Genomic DNA, 20,289 nt, shown 5'->3' with positions numbered 1-20,289 from the left:
GTGAAGTAATACAATTGATTGCTCTATTCAGGTCGTTAGTCGTGAAGATTCTGTAGAACTGGGGCACGGCCAGTCAGCCGCGGCGCTTATGTTCTCTTGGCATAGGGGCCGTTATGGAAGCGTTGTCGTCTTGGAGATAGGTCGGTCAACGTGAATTTCGCTGACCTCTTCTCACAGCCCTTCCCGACTGACGCGCCGGCGCGCGACTTTACGCCGGAACAATATAGGCTGACTCTTCTAGGAAAATACACACACCGGATTTCAGCAGTAAGTCGTCAGGTGATGCGCATCGTCTGTCTTGTAAACACTGGAGTCAGAGGGCCATACACATGACGCTTTCACGTTTACTAAATATACTTCGGACGAAACGCGCTTCTTGTCATTGTGGCTTCTCTGTTCATAAAAGCTGCCTGGTGCGGATCACTGACGAATGAGTAGTGTTGGTCTAATGAGAATTTTGTAACGCGCCTTCTCTGTAGGTGGACTACACATCCTAAAGATTCTTTTAATGAATCTCGGCCTGGCATCTGCCGTTCGTAACCCACAATTCGCCTGATATATTATACACTACCGGCCATTAAAACTGCTACAGCACGAAGACGACGTGCTGCAGACGTGAAATTTATCCGACAGGAAGAAGATGCTGTGATATGCATTTTATTAGCTCTTCAGAGCATTCACACAAGGTTGTCACCGGTGGCGACATCTACAACGTGCTGATATGAGGATAGTTTCCTACCGATTTCTCATACACAAACAGCAGTTGACCGGCGTTGCCTGGTGAAACGTTGTTGTGGTGCGTCGTGTAAAGAGGAGCAATACGTACTATCACGGATTGTAGCCTGTAGCGATTGCTATTTATCGTATCGCAACATTACTGCTCGCCTTGGTCGAGATTCAATGACTGTTAGAAGAATAAGGAATCGGTGCGTTGAGGGGGGTAAAACGAACGTCGTGCTAGATCCCAACGGCCTCGTATCACTAGCAGTCGAGTCGACAGGCATCTTATCCGCATTGCTGTAACGGATCGTGCAGCAACGTTTCGATCCGTGAGTCAACAGATGGAGATGTTTGCAAAACAACAACCATATGCACAAACAGTTCGACGACGTTTGCAGCAGCAAGGGCCATCAGCTCGGAGACCATGGCTGCGGTTACCCTTGACGCTGCATCACAGACAGGAGCGCCTGCGATGGTGTACTCAACGATGAACCTGGGTGACGAATGGCAAATCGTTAATCTTTCGGAAGAATCCAGGTTCTGTTCACAGCATCATGATGGTCACATCCATGTTTGGCGTCATCGTGGTGAACGCACATTGGAAGCGTGTATTCGTCAGCGCTATACTGGCGTATCACCTAGAGTGATGGTATGGGGTGCCATCGGTTACACGTCTCGGTCACGTCTTGTTCGCACTGACGGCACTTTGGACAGTGGACGTTACATTTCAGATGTGTTACGACCCGTGACTCCATCCTTCATTCGATCCCTGCGAATCCCTACATTTCATCAGGATAATGCACGACGGCATGTTGCAGGTCCTGTACTGGCCTTTCTGGATACAGAAAATGTTCGACTGGTGCCCTGGCCAGCACATTCTCCAAATGTCTCACCAATTGAAAACGCTGTTTAATGGTGGCCGAGCAACAGGCTCGTCACAATACGCCAGTCACTAGTCTTAATGAACTGTGGTATCGTGTTGAAGCTGCATGCGCAGCTGTACCTGTACACGCCATCCAAATCTTAGTTAATGCCCAGACGTATCAAGGCTGTTATTACGGCCATATGTGGTTGTTCTGGGTACTGATTTCTCAGGATCTATGCAACGAAATTGCGTGAATATGTAATCACATACCATTTCTAGTATAATATGTTTGTCCAATGAATACCCGTTTGCATTTCTTCTTGGTGTAGCAATTCTAATGGCCAGTAGTGTATCTCCAGTTGTACTCTAGCGGCAGTGCTGTCTCTGCGAGTGTTAGATGGATCTTTGTCTCGTTCGGTCACTTGTAGTAACATCCTCTGAATTGGACATGGCTGTGACTGGGATGCCAAACTCCGAAACGCGCTCGGAACACCTGAGCTCGTCCGCCACAGCGCTTGTCGCTTGTGGCACGTAATCGTCTGTATGCAAACGGGAAGTCAGATAATCTTCCGCTGGTGTTGCCGGTTGCTCGCATGCTGTTGACATGGGAGTACCAGAGACAACACGAGGGCGCAGCAAGCTAACCGGAAGGGGCGCTGGGCGGAAGTGTACGAGCCTCCCCGTCGTTAGGGTGGGACACCCCCCTAGAGCGCTGTTAGCCCGGCAGGTAACTCGCCTACACGGAGCAATCAATACGTGGCGCGGCGCCGGTCCCAGAGCTGATGTTTAATGTACGCCAGTCACACAGTGACTGAGTCACTGGGTCGGCAGCCTTCGATCGGCGCGGCCCGGCGGCGGTTACGGCGCTCCCGCAGGAGGCGGCGCATCTGTTATTTATACCGGCCGGCAGCAGACTACTTGGCGGCGCTGATGGACTGCGTCCCGCGACGGCGGACCCCGCAGTAAAGGGCGCCGTCGCGTTCGTCAAAGGGCGGCGCGGATTGCTCCAGGGAGCGGCGCGCCCTCCAGGGCCTTGCGTGCTTGTGGACGGCCGCAGCGGGAGGCGACCCGCCACAGCGGCCGGGCGTACCGCGGCAGGCATCCGGCAGACGTGATGCACATGCCTGCAGCACGCAGCTGTCACTGGAAACCTGACATAGGTGTCTATTGCATCAAGGCGCATCCAAACTCAACATGCCCACCGTTAAATCAGTAAGTGGCTCGAAACAGCATATCCAGACACTCCGGGATGATGATGGCATAGAAACAGAGGATGACACTCGTAAAGCTGAAATACTAAACACCCTTTTCCAAAGCTGTTTCACAGAGGAAGATCCTCGCACAAAAGAAAAAATGGCTGACATCGAAATAAGTGTCAAAGGAATAGAAAAGCAACTCGAATTACTCAACAGAGGAAAGTCCACTGGACCTGACGGGATACCAATTCGATTCTACACAGAGTACGCTAAAGAACTTTGCACCCTTCTAACAGCCGTGTGCTGCAATTCTCTAGAGGAACGGAAGGTACCAAATGATTGGAAAAGAGCACAGATAGTCCCAGTCTTCAAGAATGGTCGTCGAGCAGATGTGCAAAACTATAGACCTATATCTCTGACGTCGATCTGTTGTAGAATTTTAGAACATGTTTTTTGCTCCCGTATCATGTAGTTTTTGGCAACCCAGAATCTACTCTGTAGGAATCAACATGGATTCCGGAAACAACGTTCGTGTGAGACCCAACTAGCTTTATTTGTTCAAGAGACCCAGAAAATATTAGATACATCCTCCCAGGTAGATGCTATTTTCCTTGACTTCCGGAAGGCGTTCGATACAGTTTCGCACTGTCGCCTGATAAACAAAGTAAGAGCCTACGGAATGCCAGACCAGCTGTGTGGCTGGATTGAAGAGTTTTTAGCAAACACAACACAGCATGTTGTTAACAATGGAGAGACGTCTACAGACGCTAAAGTAACCTCTGGTGTGCCACAAGGGAGTGTTATGGGACCATTGCTTTTCACAATATATATATATATATATATAAATGACCTAGTAGATAGTATCGGATGTTCCATGCGGCTTTTCGCGGATGAAGCTGTAGTATACAGAGAAGTTGCAGCATTAGAAAATTGTAGCGAAATGCATGAAGATCTGCAGCGAATAGGCACTTGGTGCAGGGAGTGGCAACTGACCCTTAACATAGACAAATGTGATGTATTGCGAATACATAGAAAGAAGGATCCTCTATTGTATGATTATATGATAGCAGAACAAACACTGGTAGCAGTTACTCCTGTAAAATATCTGGGAGTATGCGTGGAGAACAATTTGAAGTGGAATGATCATATAAAATTAATTGTTGGTACGGCGGGTACTAGGTTGAGATTCACTGGGAGAGTCCTTAGAAAATGTAGTCCATCAAAAAAGGAGGTGGCTTACAAAACATTCGTTCGACCTATACTTGAGTATTGGTTATCAGTGTGGGATCCTTACCAGATCGGTTTGACGGAGGAGATAGAGAAGATCCAAAGAAGAGCGGCACGTTTCGTCACAGGGTTATTTGGTAACCGTGATAACGTTACGGAGATGTTTAGCAAACTCAAGTGGCAGAGAGGCGTTCTGCATCGCGGTGAAGCTTGCTCGCCAGGTTTCGAGAGGGTGAGTTTCTGGATGAGGTATCGTATATATTGCTTCCCCCTACTTATACCTCCCGAGGAGATCACGAATGTAAAATTAGAGAGAGATTAGAGCGCGCACGGAGGCTTTCAGACAGTCGTTCTTCCCGCGAACCATACGCGACTGGAGCAGAAAAGGGAGGTAATGACAGTGGCACGTAAAGTGCCCTCCACCACACACCGTTGGGTGGCTTGCGGAGTATAAATGTAGATGTAGATGTAGATGAAAGAGCGAGGGGTCTTATTTTTCAGTATTCTTCTTGTTTTGTTGTGGTCATCAGTTCCAATACTGGTTTCGTGTAGCTCTCTTGTTCATCCAAATAACTTCTGCAACTTAATCCGTTTACTTTATTCATCATTTGGTCTCCCTCCAGGACTTTTATGTCCCTCACTTCCCTCCAATACTAACTCGTAACCCTTGATGTCTCAGAATGTGTCGTATCAACCGACCCCTTCTTTTAGTGAAGTTGTGCCACAGACCAGGTGATCAGAGAGTCAGTATAAATTTGAAAACTGAATAAATCACGGAAGAATGTAGACAGAGAAGTACAAATTGACATACATGCTTGGAGTGACATGGGGTTTTATTAGAACAAAAAAAAGATACAAAAGTTCAAAAAATTTCCGACAGATAGCACTTCATCTGATCACAATAGCAATAATTAGCATAACAAAGTAAGAAAAAACAAAGATGATGTTATTTACAGGAAATTCTCAATATGTCTACCATCATTCCTCAACAATAGCTGTAGTCGAGGAATAATGTTGTGAACAGCACTGTAAAGCATGTCTGGAGTTATGGTGAGGCATTGGCGTCGGATGTTGTCTTTCAGCATCCCTAGGGATGTCGGTCGATCACGATACACTTGCGAGTTCAGGTAACCCCAAAGCCAATAATCGTACGGACTGAGGTCTGGGAACCTGGGAGGCCCTGCATGACGAAAGAGGCGGCTGAGCACATGATCATCACCAAACGAAGCCCGCAAGAGATCTTTCACGCGTCTAGGAATATGGGGTGGAGCGCCCGGTTCTAGGAAAACCCAATGTCATTCCAAGCATGTGTGTCAATCTTTACCTCTCTATCTACAGTATTCCGCTGTTTGTTAAGTTTTCAAATTTATACTGACTTTTTGATAACCCGGTATTTCATTTATGCCCAATTCTATTCAATACCTCCTCATTAGTTACGCAATATACACTCCCAAATTTCAGCACTCTTCTACAGCACCACATTTCAAAGCTCTCTAACCTCTTCTTGCCTAAACTATTTATATCCAATGTTTAACCTCCTTACATGGCTACACCCGAGAGAAACATCTTCAGAAATGATTTCCTAACACTGAAATCTATATTCGACGTTAATAAATTTTTTTCAGAATCGCTTATCTTTCCGGTGCCAGTCTGCATTTTATATAATCTCTACTTCGGCCATCATCACTTATTTTGCTGCCCAAATAGCAAGCCTGACCTACTACGTTTGGTGTGTTGTTTCCTAATCGGATGTCTTCAGCATAACCTGGTGTAAATCGAATATCCATTATCGACGTTTTGCTTTTCTTGATGTTCGTCATGCGTCTTCCTTTCAAGTCGCTGACCACTACATTGATATGCTCTTTCAAGTCCTTGGCTTTCTCTGACAGAGTTACAATATAACTGGCAGATCTCAAAGTTTTTATTTGTTCTCACTCACCTTTAATTCCTACACCAAATTTTCCTTCGATTTCTTTTACTATTTGTTTAGTTTACAGATGGAATAACATCCGAGATAGGCTACATACCTATCTCAGTCCCTCCTCCTCAATTACTTCCTTTTCATGCGCCTCAACATTAATAACTACCGTCTGGTTTCAGTTTTTTTTTTTCCTTCAGTCTACTGACTGGTTTGATGCGGCCCATCACAAATTCCTTTCCCGTGATAACCTCTTCATCTCAGCGTAGCACTTGCAACCGACATCCTCAATTATTTGCTTGATGTATTCCAATCTCTGTCTTCTTCTACAGTTTTTGCCCTCTACAGCTCCTTCTAGTACCATGGAAGTCAGTCCCTCATGTCTTAACAGATGTCCTACCATCCTGTCCCTTCTCCTTATCAGTGTTTTCCACATATTCCTTTTCTCTCCGATTCTGCGTAGAACCTCCTCATTCCTTACCTTATCAGTCCACCTAATTTTCAACATTCGTCTATAGCACCACATCTCAAATGCTTCGATTCTCTTCTGTTCCCGTTTTCCCACAGTCCATGTTTCACTACGATACAATGCTGTACTCCAGACGTACATCCTCAGAAATTTCTTCCTCAAATTAAGGCCGATATTTGATATCGGTAGACTTCTCTTGGCCAGAAATGCCTTTTTTGCCATAGCGAGTCTGCTTTTGATGTCCTCCTGCTCCGTCCGTCATTGGCTATTTTACTAGGTAGCAAAATTCCTTAACTTCATTTACTTCGTGACCATCACTCCTGATGTTAAGTTTCTCGCTGTCCTCATTTCTACTACTTCTCATTACCTTCGTCTTTCTCCGATTTACTCTCAAACCATAGTGTGTACTCATTAGAATGTTCATTCCGTTCAGCAGATCATTTAATTCTTCTCCACTTTCACTCAGGATAGCAATGTCATCAGCAAATCGTATGATTGATATCCTTTCACCTTGTATTTTAATTCCACGCCTGAACCTTTCTTTTATTTCCGTCATTGCTTCCTCGATGTACAGATTGAAGCGTAGGGGCGAAATGCTACAGCCTTGTCTTACACCCTTCTTAATACGAGCACTTCGTTCTTGATCGTCCACTCTTATTATTCCCTCTTGGTTGTTGTACATATTGTATATGACCCGTCTCTCCCTATAGCTTACCCTACATTTTTCAGAGTCTCGAATAGCTTGCACCATTTTATATTGTCGAACGCTTTTTCCATGTCGACAAATCATATGAACGTGTCTTGATTTTTTTGTAGCCTCGCTTACATTATTTGCCGTAACGCCAGAATTGCCTCTCTCGTGCCTTTACTTTTCCTAAAGCCAAACTGATCGTCACCTAGCGCATTCTCAATTTTCTTTCCCATTCTTCTGTATATTACTTATGTAAGCACCTTCGATACATGAGCTGTTATGCTGATTGTGCAATAATTCTCGCACTTGTCAGCTCTTGCCGTCTTCGGAATTGTGTAGATGATGCTTTTCCGAAAGTCAGGTGGTATGTCGCCAGACTCATATATTCTAAACACCAACGTGAATAGTCGTTTTGTTGCCACATCCCCTAATGATTTTAGAAATTCTGATGGAATGTTATCTATCCCTTCTGCCTTATTTGACCGTAAGTTCTCCAAAGCTCTTTTAGATTCCTATTCTAATACTGGACCCCCTATCTCTTCTAAATCGATTCCTTTTTCTTTCTCTATCACATCAGACAAGTCTTTACCCTCATAGAGGCTTTCAATGTATTCTTTCCACCTATCTGCTCTCTCCTCTGCATTTAACAGTGGAATTCCCGTTGCACTCTTAATGTTACCACCGTTGCTTTTAATGTCAACAAAGGTTGTTTGGACTTTCCTGTATGCTGAGTCTGTCCTTTCGACAATCATATCTTTTTCGATGTCTTCACATTTTTCCTGCAGCCATTTCGTCTTAGCTTCCCTGCACTTTCTATTTATTTCATTCCTCAGCTACTTGTATTTCTGTATTCCTGATTTTCCCGGAACATGTTGGTACTTCCTCCTTTCATCGATCAACTGAAGTATTTCCTCTGTTACCCATGGTTTCTTCGCAGCTACCTTCTTTGTACCTATGTTTTGCTTCCCAACTTCTGTGATGGCCCTTTTTAGAGATGTCGATTCCTCGTCAACTGTGCTGCCTACTGCGCTATTCCTTATTGCTGTATCTATAGCGTTAGAGAACTTCAAACGTATCTCGTCATTCCTTAGAACTTCCATATCCCACTTCTTTGCGTATTGATTCTTCCTGACTAATTTACTTGAACTTCAGCCTACTCTTCATCACTACTATATTGTGATCTGAGTCTGTATCTGCTCCTGGGTATGCCTTACAGTCTAGTATCTGATTTCGGAATCTCTGTCTGACCATGATGTAATCTAATTGAAATCATCCCGTATCTCCCGGCCTTTTCCAAGTATACCTCCTCCTCTTGTGATTCTTGAACAGGGTATTCGTTACTACTAGCTGAAACTTGTTTCAGAACTCAATTAGTGTTTCTCCTCTTTCATTCCTTGTCCCAAGCCCATATTCTCCTGTAACCTTTTCTTCTACTCCTTCCCCTACAACTGCATTCCAGTCGCACTTGACTATTAGTTTTTCGTCTCCTTTTACATACTGCATTACTCTTTCAATATCCTCATACACTTTCTCTCTTCTCTGTTCACCTTCAGCTTGCGACGTCGGCATGTGTACCTGAACTATCGTTGTCGGCGTTGGTCTGCTGTCGATTCTGATTAGAACAACCCGGTCACTGAACTGTTCACAGTAACACACCCTCTGCCCCACCTTCCTATTCATAACGAATCCTGCACCTGTTATACCATTTTCTGCTGCTGTTGATATTACCCGATAGTCATCTGACCAGAAATCTTTGTCTTCCTTCCACTTCACTTCACTGACCCTTACTATATCTAGATTGAGCCTTTCCATTTCCCTTTTCAGGTTTTCTAGTTTCCCTACCACGTTCAAGCTTCTGACATTCCACGCCTCGACTCGTAGAACATTATCCTTTCGTTCATTATTCAATCTTTTTCTCATGGTAACCTCCCCCTTGGCAGTCCCCTCCCGGAGATCCGAATGGGGGACTATTCCGGAATCTTTTGCCAAAAGAGAGATCATCGTGACACTTCTTCAACTACAGTCCACATGTCCTGTGGATACACGTTACGTGTCTTTAATGCAGTGGTTTCCATTGCCTTCTGCATCCTCATGTCGTTGATAATTGCTGATTCTTCCGCCTTTAGGGGAAATTTCCCACCCCTAGGACAAGAGAGTGCCCTGAACCTCTATCCGCTCCTCCGCCCTCTTTGACAAGGCCGTTGGCAGAATGAGGCTGACTTCTTATGCCGGAAGTCTTGGGCCGCCAATGCTGATTATTTATCAAAATTTAGGCACCGGCGGGGATCGAACCCGGGACCGAAGTCGTTTTTTTAATCTCATTTTGTTCGCCTTAGTTCGTTCCATCCGCTCGGGGTGGACGTCGTATGACATCCGTTTAAGTTCGTTGTTGATCGATTAACTCAGTTTTTTTATTACAGAGGGCAGCTGAGCTACCGTTCCGGCTGGCTAACCCCTAGACCACGGCTCTAGTAGCGTTTCAGTGCAAGTTGTAAGAGCTCTTTCGCTCCGCTTATTTTACCTCTGTTACCTTCTTAATATCAAAAACAGTATTCCAATCAACTTTGTCAAACGCTTTCTGAGTGTCAGCCAATGCTATAAACGATGCCTTCCTTTAACCTATCTTCTAAGAGAAATCGTCTGGTCAGTATTACCTATTACAAAAAATTTCCAAAGCGGGCGACCGTCGTTGCGCCTTCCCTAGAAGCAGACAGAGAGATTTCTGTTAGCTCCGTGCCCGTATTAACGTTTTTCTATCATGAATAGTGTCGATAATGAACATATGTAATTTGTGGGAAGAGCGGTCATAATGGTCAAAGCGGGCACAACGGCCATTTGAAAGTGCGCGTCCGTACAGTGTTCTAATCGTACAGCATAAAGATATTGCTCGAGCACCTTCAATTACACAGTCATTTGAGGGAGTCAGTAAGTCGTCTTGTCCCGAAGTCACGTCATGTATGGTTTGGCGATCTTCTAATTTAAGACGAATTGTCACTTCACAAAATCATTACAAATTTACATAACGTTAGGTCGTTAGACTTGTGGATACTTTGCGACAAATCACCATGTCGACGATCCCTTCGTCGGAGGCAGCATACATGGAAGTTTGCAGACTGGCGTCTAGGTGACCACAAAACGCAGCAAATGGCCAATTGGCTCGTGACAGTCCCCAATTTACCAACCGTAAATTAAAACGAATTTTCTTCAGCTTTACTGTTATTTGTGTGAACAATTATTAATGGAACTATAATAAACGATGGATCATGATAATAATAAATAATAATTAGCCAATGATCATAAATAACAATTACTAAATAACAATCAAAAGTAGTTTTTCCACGGGTTCATGGTGTATATAAGCGTTAAGGAGACAGGAAACTGTAGGATGCATTGATACGGTGAGAGAAATGCATGCAGAGAAGAATGGCTTAGCTGTAAAACTGCTGCAACCACTTTTCGGATTACATGGGATACGTTGAAGATGAGAATTATAAAGAGAAATCCAAGAGTTACTGACCAGAATACGATATTTGGAGAGTTTTAGGGCGTTGTATCCCAAAACAAGCCGCAAGAAATTTATGGCCGTTCCTTTCTTTGGGGACAAGATTTTCCTGCATAACAGATAAGGATATGCGATATCTCAGTCACTTTACTTTACTTTTTATCGTAAGCTGATGATGAAGAAATAAAGTGTATGAGAATATTGAAAGGGTAACGGAGTACGTAAAAGGAGAAAAAATATGTCAAGGCGGACTGGAATGCAGTTGTAGGGGAATGAACAGAAGAGGAGGTTACAAGAGAATATGAGTTGGGCAAGGAATGAGTGAGGAGGAAGACTAATTGAGTTCTGTAATAAATTTCTTCTAGTAATAGCGAATACTCTGTTCAAGAATCACAAGAGGAGGGTACGGGAAGATTTCAGTAAGATTCATCATGGTAAGGCTGAGACTCCAAAAGTAGACACTGTATTGTGTAGCCTGGAGCAGATATAGACTCAGTAGTGATGAAGGGTAAGCTGAGCTTTAAGAGACCAGGCAGGAAGAACCAATACGCAAAAAGGTAGGATTCGGAAATACTAAGGAATGACGAGATACACCTGAAGTTATCTAAAGCCGCAAATGCAGCAATAGTAGAACAATTGAAGAGGAATGGACATCTCTTAAAACGGTTGTCACAGAAGTTGGAAAGAAAAACGTAGGTGGAAAGAAGGTCACTGTGGAGAAATCATGGGTAACCGAAGAAATGCTTCCGTTGACCGATGAAAGATGAACATAGAAAGGTGTTGAGGGAAATTCAGGTATCCAGAGGGAGATTTTCACTCTACACACAGTTTTAATCTGCCAAGAAGTTTCAAATTCAGGTGTACCGAAATACGAGTTGCTGAAGAATAAAATGCACAGAAGTTCCTCTATGAGATGGAAGATTTGTCTGATGTGATAGAAGAAGAAATAAGAATCTACTTAGAAGAGACAGGAGATCCATTATTACAATCAGAATTTTAGAGAGCTTTGGAGGACTTAAAATCAAATAACGCAGAAAGGGTAGACGACATTCCACCAGAATTTGTAAAAACATTGGGGAAAAATGGCAAGAAAATGATTATTAGCGTTGGTTTGTAGAATGTATAAGTGTGGTAGCATACCATCTGATTTTCAGGAAAGTATCATGCAGACAATTCAGAAGACTGCTCAATGGCTCATGCATCCAAGTTGCTGACAAAAATGATCTACAGAAGAACGGAAAAAAAGCTGATGATGTGTTATAAGACGGTCAGGTTGACTTTAGAAAATGTAAAGGTAACCGAGAGAAATTCTGACGTTGTGGATGATAACAGAAGGAAGACTAAGGAAAAATCAAGACACGGTTATAGGATTTGTTGACATGGAAACAGCGATCGACAATGTAAAATGGTGTAAGATATTCGGAATTTTGAGATAATTAGGGGTAAGCTATAGAGAGAGACGGGTAGCATACAAGAGCCAACAGGGAGTAATAATAGTTGGCGACCAAGAACGAAGCGCTCTGGATTAAAAAGAGTGTGAGGCAGGGCTGTAGCGTTTCCCCTCTACTGTTCTATCTGTGCAACACAGAAGCAATGATAGAAATAATAGATAGGGGAATTAAAATTCAAGGTTAAGGATTGTTGTTGTTGTTGTTGTTGTTGTCTTCAGTCCTGAGACTGGTTTGATGCAGCTCTCCATGCTACTCTATCCTGTGCAAGATGCTTCATCTCCCAGTACCTTCTGCAAACCACATCCTTCTGAATCTGCTTAGTGTACACATCTCTCGGTCTCCCTCTACGATTTTTACCCCCCACGCTGCCCTCCAATGCTAAATTTGTGATCCCTTGATGCCTCAAAACATGTCCTACCAACCGATCCCTTCTTCTAGTCAAGTTGTGCCACAAACTTCTCTTCTCTCCAATCCTATTCAATACCTCCTCATTAGTTATGTGATCTACCCATTTAATCTTCAGCATTCTTCTGTAGCACCACATTTCAAAAGCTTCTATTCTCTTCTTGTCCAAACTAGTTATCGTCCATGTTTCACTTCCATACATGGCTACACTCCAAACAAATACTTTCAGAAACGACTTCCTGATACATAAATCTATATTCGATGTTAACAAATTTCTCTTCTTCAGAAACGCTTTCCTGGCCATTGCCAGTCTACATTTTATATCCTCCCTACTTCGACCATCATCAGTTATTTTACTTCCTAAATAGCAAAACTCCTTCACTACTTTAAGTGTCTCATTTCCTAATCTAATTCCCTCAGCATCACCCGATTTAATTTGACTACATTCCATTATCCTAGTTTTGCTTTTGTTGATGTTCATCTTATATCCTCCTTTCCAGACACCGTCCATTCCTTTCAACTGCTCTTCCAAATCCTTTGCCGTCTCTGACAGAATTACAATGTCATCGGCGAACCTCAAAGTTTTTACTTCTTCTCCATGAATTTTAATACCTCCTCCAAATTTTTCTTTTGTTTCCTTTACTGCTTGCTGAATATACAGATTGAATAACATCGGGGAGAGACTACAAACCTGTCTCACTCCTTTCCCAACCATTGCTTCCCTTTCATGCCCCTCGACTCTAATAACTGCCATCTGGTTTCTGTACAAATTGTAAATAGCCTTTCGCTCCCTGTATTTTACCCCTGCCACCTTTAGAATTTGAAAGAGAGTATTCCAGTCAACATTGTCAAAAGCTTTCTCTAAGTCTACAAATGCTAGAAACGTAGGTTTGCCTTTTCTTAATCTTTCTTCTAAGATAAGTCGTAAGGTCAGTATTGCCTCACGTGTTCCAACATTTCGACGGAATCCAAACACATCCTCCCCGAGGTCTGCATCTACCAGTTTTTCCATTCGTCTGTAAAGAATTCGCGTTAGTATTTTGCAGCCGTGTCTTATTAAACTGATAGTTCGGTAATTTTCACATCTGTCAGCACCTGCTTTTTTTGGGATTGGAATTATTATATTCTTCTTGAAGTCTGAGGGTATTTCGCCTGTCTCATACATCTTGCTCACTAGCTGGTAGAGTTTTGTCAGGACTGGTTCTCCCAAGGCCGTCAGTAGTTCTAATGGAATGTTGTCTACTCCGGGGGCCTTGTTTCGACTCAGGTCTTTCAGTGCTCTGTCAAACTCTTCACGCAGTATCGTATCTCCCATTTCGTCTTCATCTAAATCTTCTTCCATTTCCATAATATTGTCCTCAATTATATCGCCCTTGTATAAACCTTCTATATACTCCTTCCACCTTTCTGCCTTCCCTTCTTTGCTTAGAACTTGGCTGCCATCTGAGCTCTTGATATTCATACACATGGTTCTCTTCTCTCCAAAGGTCTCTTTAATTTTCCTGTAGGCAGTATCTATCTTACCCCTAGTGAGATAAGCTTCTACATCTTTACATTTGTCCTCTAGCCATCCCTGTTTAGCCATTTTGCACTTCCTGTCGATCTCATTTTTGAGACGTTTGTATTCCTTTTTGCCTGCTTCATTTACTGCAGTTTTATATTTTCTCCTTTCATCAATTAAATTCAATATTTCTTCTGTTACCCAAGGATTTCTAGCAGCCCTCGTCTTTGTACCTACTTTATCCTCTGCTGCCTTCACTACTTCATCCCTCAGAGCTACCCATTCTTCTTCTACTGTATTTCTTTCCCCTATTCCTGTCAATTGTTCCCTTATGCTCTCCCTGAAACTCTGTACAACCTCTGGTTCTTTCAGTTTATCCAGGTCCCATCTCCTTAATTTCCCACATTTTTGCAGTTTCTTCAGTTTTAATCTACGGTTAAGGATTATCAGTGATAATATTCCCTGATTTCATTCCCGTCCTGAGTGAAAGTGAAGAAGATATACATGATCAGCTAAATAGAATGAACAGTCTAATGATTACAGTATATACACTCCTGGAAATTGAAATAAGAACACCATGAATTCATTGTCCCAGGAAGGGGAAACTTTATTGACACATTCCTGGGGTCAGATACATCACATGATCACACTGACAGAACCACAGGGACATAGACACAGGCAACAGAGCATGCAAAATGTCGGCACTAGTACAGTGTATATCCACCTTTCGCAGCAATGCAGGCTGCTATTCTCCCATGGAGACGATCGTAGAGATGCTGGATGTAGTCCTGTGGAACGGCTTGCCCTGCCATTTCCACCTGGCGCCTCAGTTGGACCAGTGATCGTGCTGGACGTGCAGACCGCGTGAGACGACGCTTCATCCAGTCCCAAACATGCTCAATGGGGGACAGATCCGGAGATCTTGCTGGCCAGGGTAGTTGACTTACACCTTCTAGAGCACGTTGGGAGGCACGGGATACATGCGGATGTGCATTGTCCTGTTGGAACAGCAAGTTCCCTTGCCGGTCTAGGAATGGTAGAACGATGGGTTCGATGACGGTTTGGATGTACCGTGCACTATTCACTGTCCCCTCAACGATCACCAGAGGTGTACGGTCAGTGTAGGAGATCGCTCCCCACACCATGATGCCGGGTGTTGGCCCTGTGTGCCTCGGTCGTATGCAGTCCTGATTGTGGCGCTCACCTGCACGGCGCCAAACACGCATACGACCATCATTGGCACCAAGGCAGAAGCGACTCTCATCGCTGAAGACGACACGTCTCCATTCGTCCCTCCATTCACGCCTGTCGCGACACCACTGGAGGCGAGCTGCACGATGTTGGGGCGTGAGCGGAAGACGGCCTAACGGTGTGCGGGACCGTAGCCCAGCTTCATGGAGACGGTTGCGAATGGTCCTCGCCGATACCGCAGGAGCAACAGTGTCCCTAATTTGCTGGGAAGTGGCGGTGCCGTCCCCTACGGCACTGCGTAGGATCCTACTGTCTTGGTGTGCATCCGTGCGTCGCTGCGGTCCGGTCCCAGGTCGACGGGCACGTGCACCTTCCGCCGACCACTGGCGACAACATCGATGTACTGTGGAGACCTCACGCCCCACGTGTTGAGCAATTCGGCGGTACGTCCACCCGGCCTCCCGCATGCCCACTATACGCCCTAGCTCAAAGTCCGTCAACTGCACATACGGTTCACGTCCACGCTGTCGCGGCATGCTACCAGTGTTAAAGACTGCGATGGAGCTCCGTATGCCACGGCAAACTGGCTGACACTGACGGCGGCGGTGCAGAAATGCTGCGCAGCTAGCGCCATTCGACGGCCAACACCGCGGTTCCTGGTGTGTCCGCTGTGCCGTGCGTGTGGTCATTGCTTGTACAGCCCTCTCGCAGTGTCCGGAGCAAGTATGGTGGGTCTGACACACTGATTTCATTGTGTTCTTTTTTCCATTTCCAGGAGTGTATATTGAGAGTAAGTCGAAGGAAGATGAAAGTAAAGAGAAGAGTACTGAGAACAGCAGAACATGATGTTTTAGTAGACGGCTATGTTTAACTTCCAGCATCGGAGGGATGACTGACTCATTTTGCGACTGCCATACCGATTCTGGACTGTACGGCTTTCGAACGGAAACTCTCTGTTCGGCCCTTATACAAAGAAAGCATCTTAGCTAAAATTTGGAAAAGCTTCCCTAAGTTAAAAGTATGGGGAGAAGATCTACCAGCTGTAGATTAGAGAATAAACAGGCCGCACCGAGACGAGACGCCAGGACCCGGCGCCCGCGGTTCCCCCCCACCACGCGCCGCCTCACCGATTCCGCTCGCGCCTGATTGGCCCGACCCGCGCCAAGGATGCAGAGATGCCCGTGGTCCAGCGGCTATAAAGACCCGGACGAGACGTGAACCCGACACTTCGCCTGAAGATGGCAAGTAAGAAACTTGCTGAAACGTTGCTGGAGAACAACGCATTGACTCGGCTGTCAACCTGAGAAGAATTTATCTTCAAGATTCGCCGAGAAAGCCTGCATTCTCATGCGAACAATTAGTTGTAAAAAAGTGCTAATTATATATCTCCATAATGATTCCTAAAACTTGTATGACTACATGAGACATTCGTTCTAAACGTCATATCACATACGAAATAGTGGGTTGAAGACGGTGGCGCTGCACCAACAAATGAAAAACGTCTTCAACTGCCGGAAACGTCATAGCTCGAAACTTCATGGCAATTTGAAACTGTCAGACTAGGACTGCAAGTTGGCACTGCTGCCTTTCGCAGGCACGAGCATTACCGACTGCGAGCGAACATTTTGGAAACAATTTCTCAGGCTTTGCCTGCAAAAGGCAGTATGTCAAAGTTCCGAGTTCTGTTTCAGCATACAGTTAATTAGCAGGAAGTTTCAAACCAGAGCACACTTTGTTGCTGAGTGAACATTCATTCTGGAGACAATATCTTCTTTACTTGGGTGTCAAACGCATTATTCTTGTTTATTGCCTTGCTATATCACATCTGTTTTTGCCAATACTTTTCTGTAAAATGTCCAGTTATGTCGTCGTTCTGAATCCAAGTTGAACTTTCGTTAGATCGTAGGTGGAAGGTCGGAAAAACAAAGAATACACCCACTCCCTTTCACTATTAAACGTAATTCAGATCAGTGAAGTTGAAACCAAATGTCGTGTAAACGACAGATATTTATGCTCAAGCTTCTAGAGAAGACACACATTCACTTGTACCATGATAAGTAATTCAAGTAAGTAATGCTAATATCAACTTTCGTGTCAATAACAGGTAATGATGCTTAGCTCAAGCATAACTAAAACCCACTATATACCGCGCGGTTCATGTGGATTAACTCCGTGAAATACTGGGGTAATTTTAAGTACACCTGCGAATTAATATTTCATGTTCCATTTCGAAATGTACCTGTAAGTGAAATAACATATGACATAACGTATTTCCCCATTTAGAGGGTGGCTATGGCCACGATATATACTTGTTGAAGTTGTGATCGTTAGCCTGTATACTTAGGGAGGTTTATAAGCTTATACCGTGGCAGTACGCATGAAGATGTGGATGGTGTCAGATATATTAGTCAGCTGCTATATTAAAAAGAATATAGTATTTTGAGCATAACCCCTTACCGAGAGTTATTCACTGTCTATTGTCAAGTGCTTTTACTCTGTTAATCACTAAGGTAACAAGTTACCGCAATGTTCGCAAAAGATAGCTGGAATTTACGCTTTCGATCACGGTGCGTTCCTCCCACAAATACAAGATCCAAACGATTGTCCTTTTCGTGGAGAGGTCCTTAGTCTTGTTGTTTGCCCACAAATAGTTCAAATGGCTCTGAGCACTATGGGACTCAACATCTGAGGTCATCAGTTCCATAGAACTTAGAACTACTTAAACCTAACTAACCTAAGGATATCACACACATCCATGCCCGAGGCAGGATTCGAACCTGCGATCGTAGCGGTCGCGCGGTTCTAGACTGAAGCGCCTAGAACCTCTCAACCACTATGTCCGGCTGTTCGCCCACATTCTCGTACTGCCACGTCACTTGTCTTCTACACCAGATGTATTCCTCTTTTACACACTAGTGAGCAAAACTTAAGGACGAAAGTGACTTCGGGCAAGATGTGTCACAGTCAAGTAACATAAGTCGATGAAACATGGGCCATGCCTAGAAAGAACAGCTACAGTATATTACAGTACAATACAGAAAGTTACTGAGAGAAATACGCAATGAGACGAACAATATTTACGCTGTAGTCAACTCGATTCATGATGGCCTCCCTGACATGGTTCTTAATAGGATGTGTGATCGCAACGGACAGCAACGCATTATCTGCAAAGTAGTTCCTCGTGGATGTATGTGGACATGTTGCAGTGCACCTCCTCAAAGCAAATCACGTGTGCTCGATGGAATTCGTCGGGGGAAAGGTCAGACCAGTACATTCGGCGTCTTCAGTCTCCGGTTGATTAATAATCAGCTTTGGTATCCGAAGACTTCCGGCATAACAAGTCACTCTCAATCTGCCAACGGCCTTTTCAAGAGGGCAGATGAGCGGACAGAATCAGCAATGATCAACGGCATGAGAGTGCAGAAGGCAATGTAAACCACTGCATCAGAGACACAAAATATGGATGCAAAGAACATTTAGCCTGTAATTGAAAAAGGTCTGATTCTCATCCCTCCCATGGCAAAATATTATGGACTAGTCAGCCATTCGGAACACCAGAAGGGCACTGCCAAGGGGGAGGAGATCGTAAGAGAAGACTGAACAACCAACGAATGGGTAACGTTTTATAAGCTAAGTTTGGAAGTGATAGGGAAACCAGAAAATCTGAAAAGTGAAATGCAAAGGCTTAATCTAGGGGTCAGTGAAGTGGTCTGATGAGTATATAATATCAACAGCAGCAGGAGATCGTATGAGTGGGATGAACAGGAAGGGAGTGAATGTGTTACTGTGAACAGTTCAGTGAGAGGATTGTTCTTATCAGAATCGACATCAAGCGGAAACTGACAACGATAATGAAAGTATACATGCCGACGTTGTAAACTAAAGATAAATGACACAGAAAGTTTATGCGGATGTTTAAAAGGGTAACACAGTAAGTAAAGTGAGATGAAAATCTAATATTCATTGGGGAGTGAAATGCAATTGTAGGGGAAAGAGTACAACAAAGTTTCAAGAGAATATGGGTTTGGGACAACGAATTAGAGAGAAGATAGACCAGTTGAGTTTTGTAATAAATTTCGGCTAGTAATGGCGAATACTCTGCTCAAGAAACATACGAAGTGATGCACTTGGAAAAGGTCGCGTGATACGGGAAGATTTCAGTTAGATTAAACAGTGATCATACAGATATTCCGATATCAGATGCCGGATTGTAAGGCGTGCGCAGGAGCAGATATGGACTCAGAACACAATGTTGTAGCGATGAGGAGTAGGCTGAAGGTTAAGACATTTGTGAGGAAGAATCAATAGCAAGGAAGTGAGACAGGGAAGCTCTAAGGAACGACGAGATATGCTTGCAGTTCTCTAAGGCTACAGATAAAGCAAGGAGAAATACCTCAGTAGGCAGTACAGTTGAAGACGAATGGACGTCTTTAAAAAGGGCTATCACAGTAGTTGGAAAGAAAAACTTAAGTATAAAGAAGGTAACTGCGAAGAGACCATGGGTAACAGAAGAAATACTTCAGCTCATCGATGAAGGGAGAAAGTATTAAAATGTTCTTAGAAACTGGGGAATAAAGAAATGCAAGCCGCTGAGGAATGAAATAAATAGAAAGTGCAGGGAAGCTAAGACGAAATTGCTACTTCAAAATTGTGGAGAAATCGAAGGAGATATGATTGCTGGAAGGACAGACTCAGCATAAGGAAAGTCAAAACAACCTACAACACTGAAATCAAGGGTGGTAACATTTAGAGCGCAATGGGAATTCCATTGTTAAATGCAGAGGTGAGAGCGGATGGATGTATAAATACACTAAAAGTCCGTATGCGGTTGTAGATTTGTCTGATGTGATAGGAGAACAAACAGGAGTCGATTTAGAAGAGATTTTATGGGGATCCAGTATTAGAACAAGAATTTAAGAGAGCTTTGGAGGGCTTAAGATAAAGTAAGGAAGAAGAGGTTGATAATATTATATCATACTTTCTTAAATCAATCGGAGAAGAAGTAACAGAACGACTAGTATCGTTAGTGTGTAGAATGTACGAATCTGGAGACACACCATCTTACTTTCGGAATAATATCATCCACACAAATGTGAATACTGCGAGAGCTGACAAGTGCGAGGTTTATCACACACTCAGCCTAACAGCTCATT

This window comes from Schistocerca gregaria, chromosome 2 (assembly GCF_023897955.1).
Source record: "Schistocerca gregaria isolate iqSchGreg1 chromosome 2, iqSchGreg1.2, whole genome shotgun sequence".
NCBI classification, from domain to species: Eukaryota; Metazoa; Arthropoda; class Insecta; order Orthoptera; family Acrididae; genus Schistocerca; species Schistocerca gregaria.
This window is presented reverse-complemented; position numbering follows the sequence as displayed.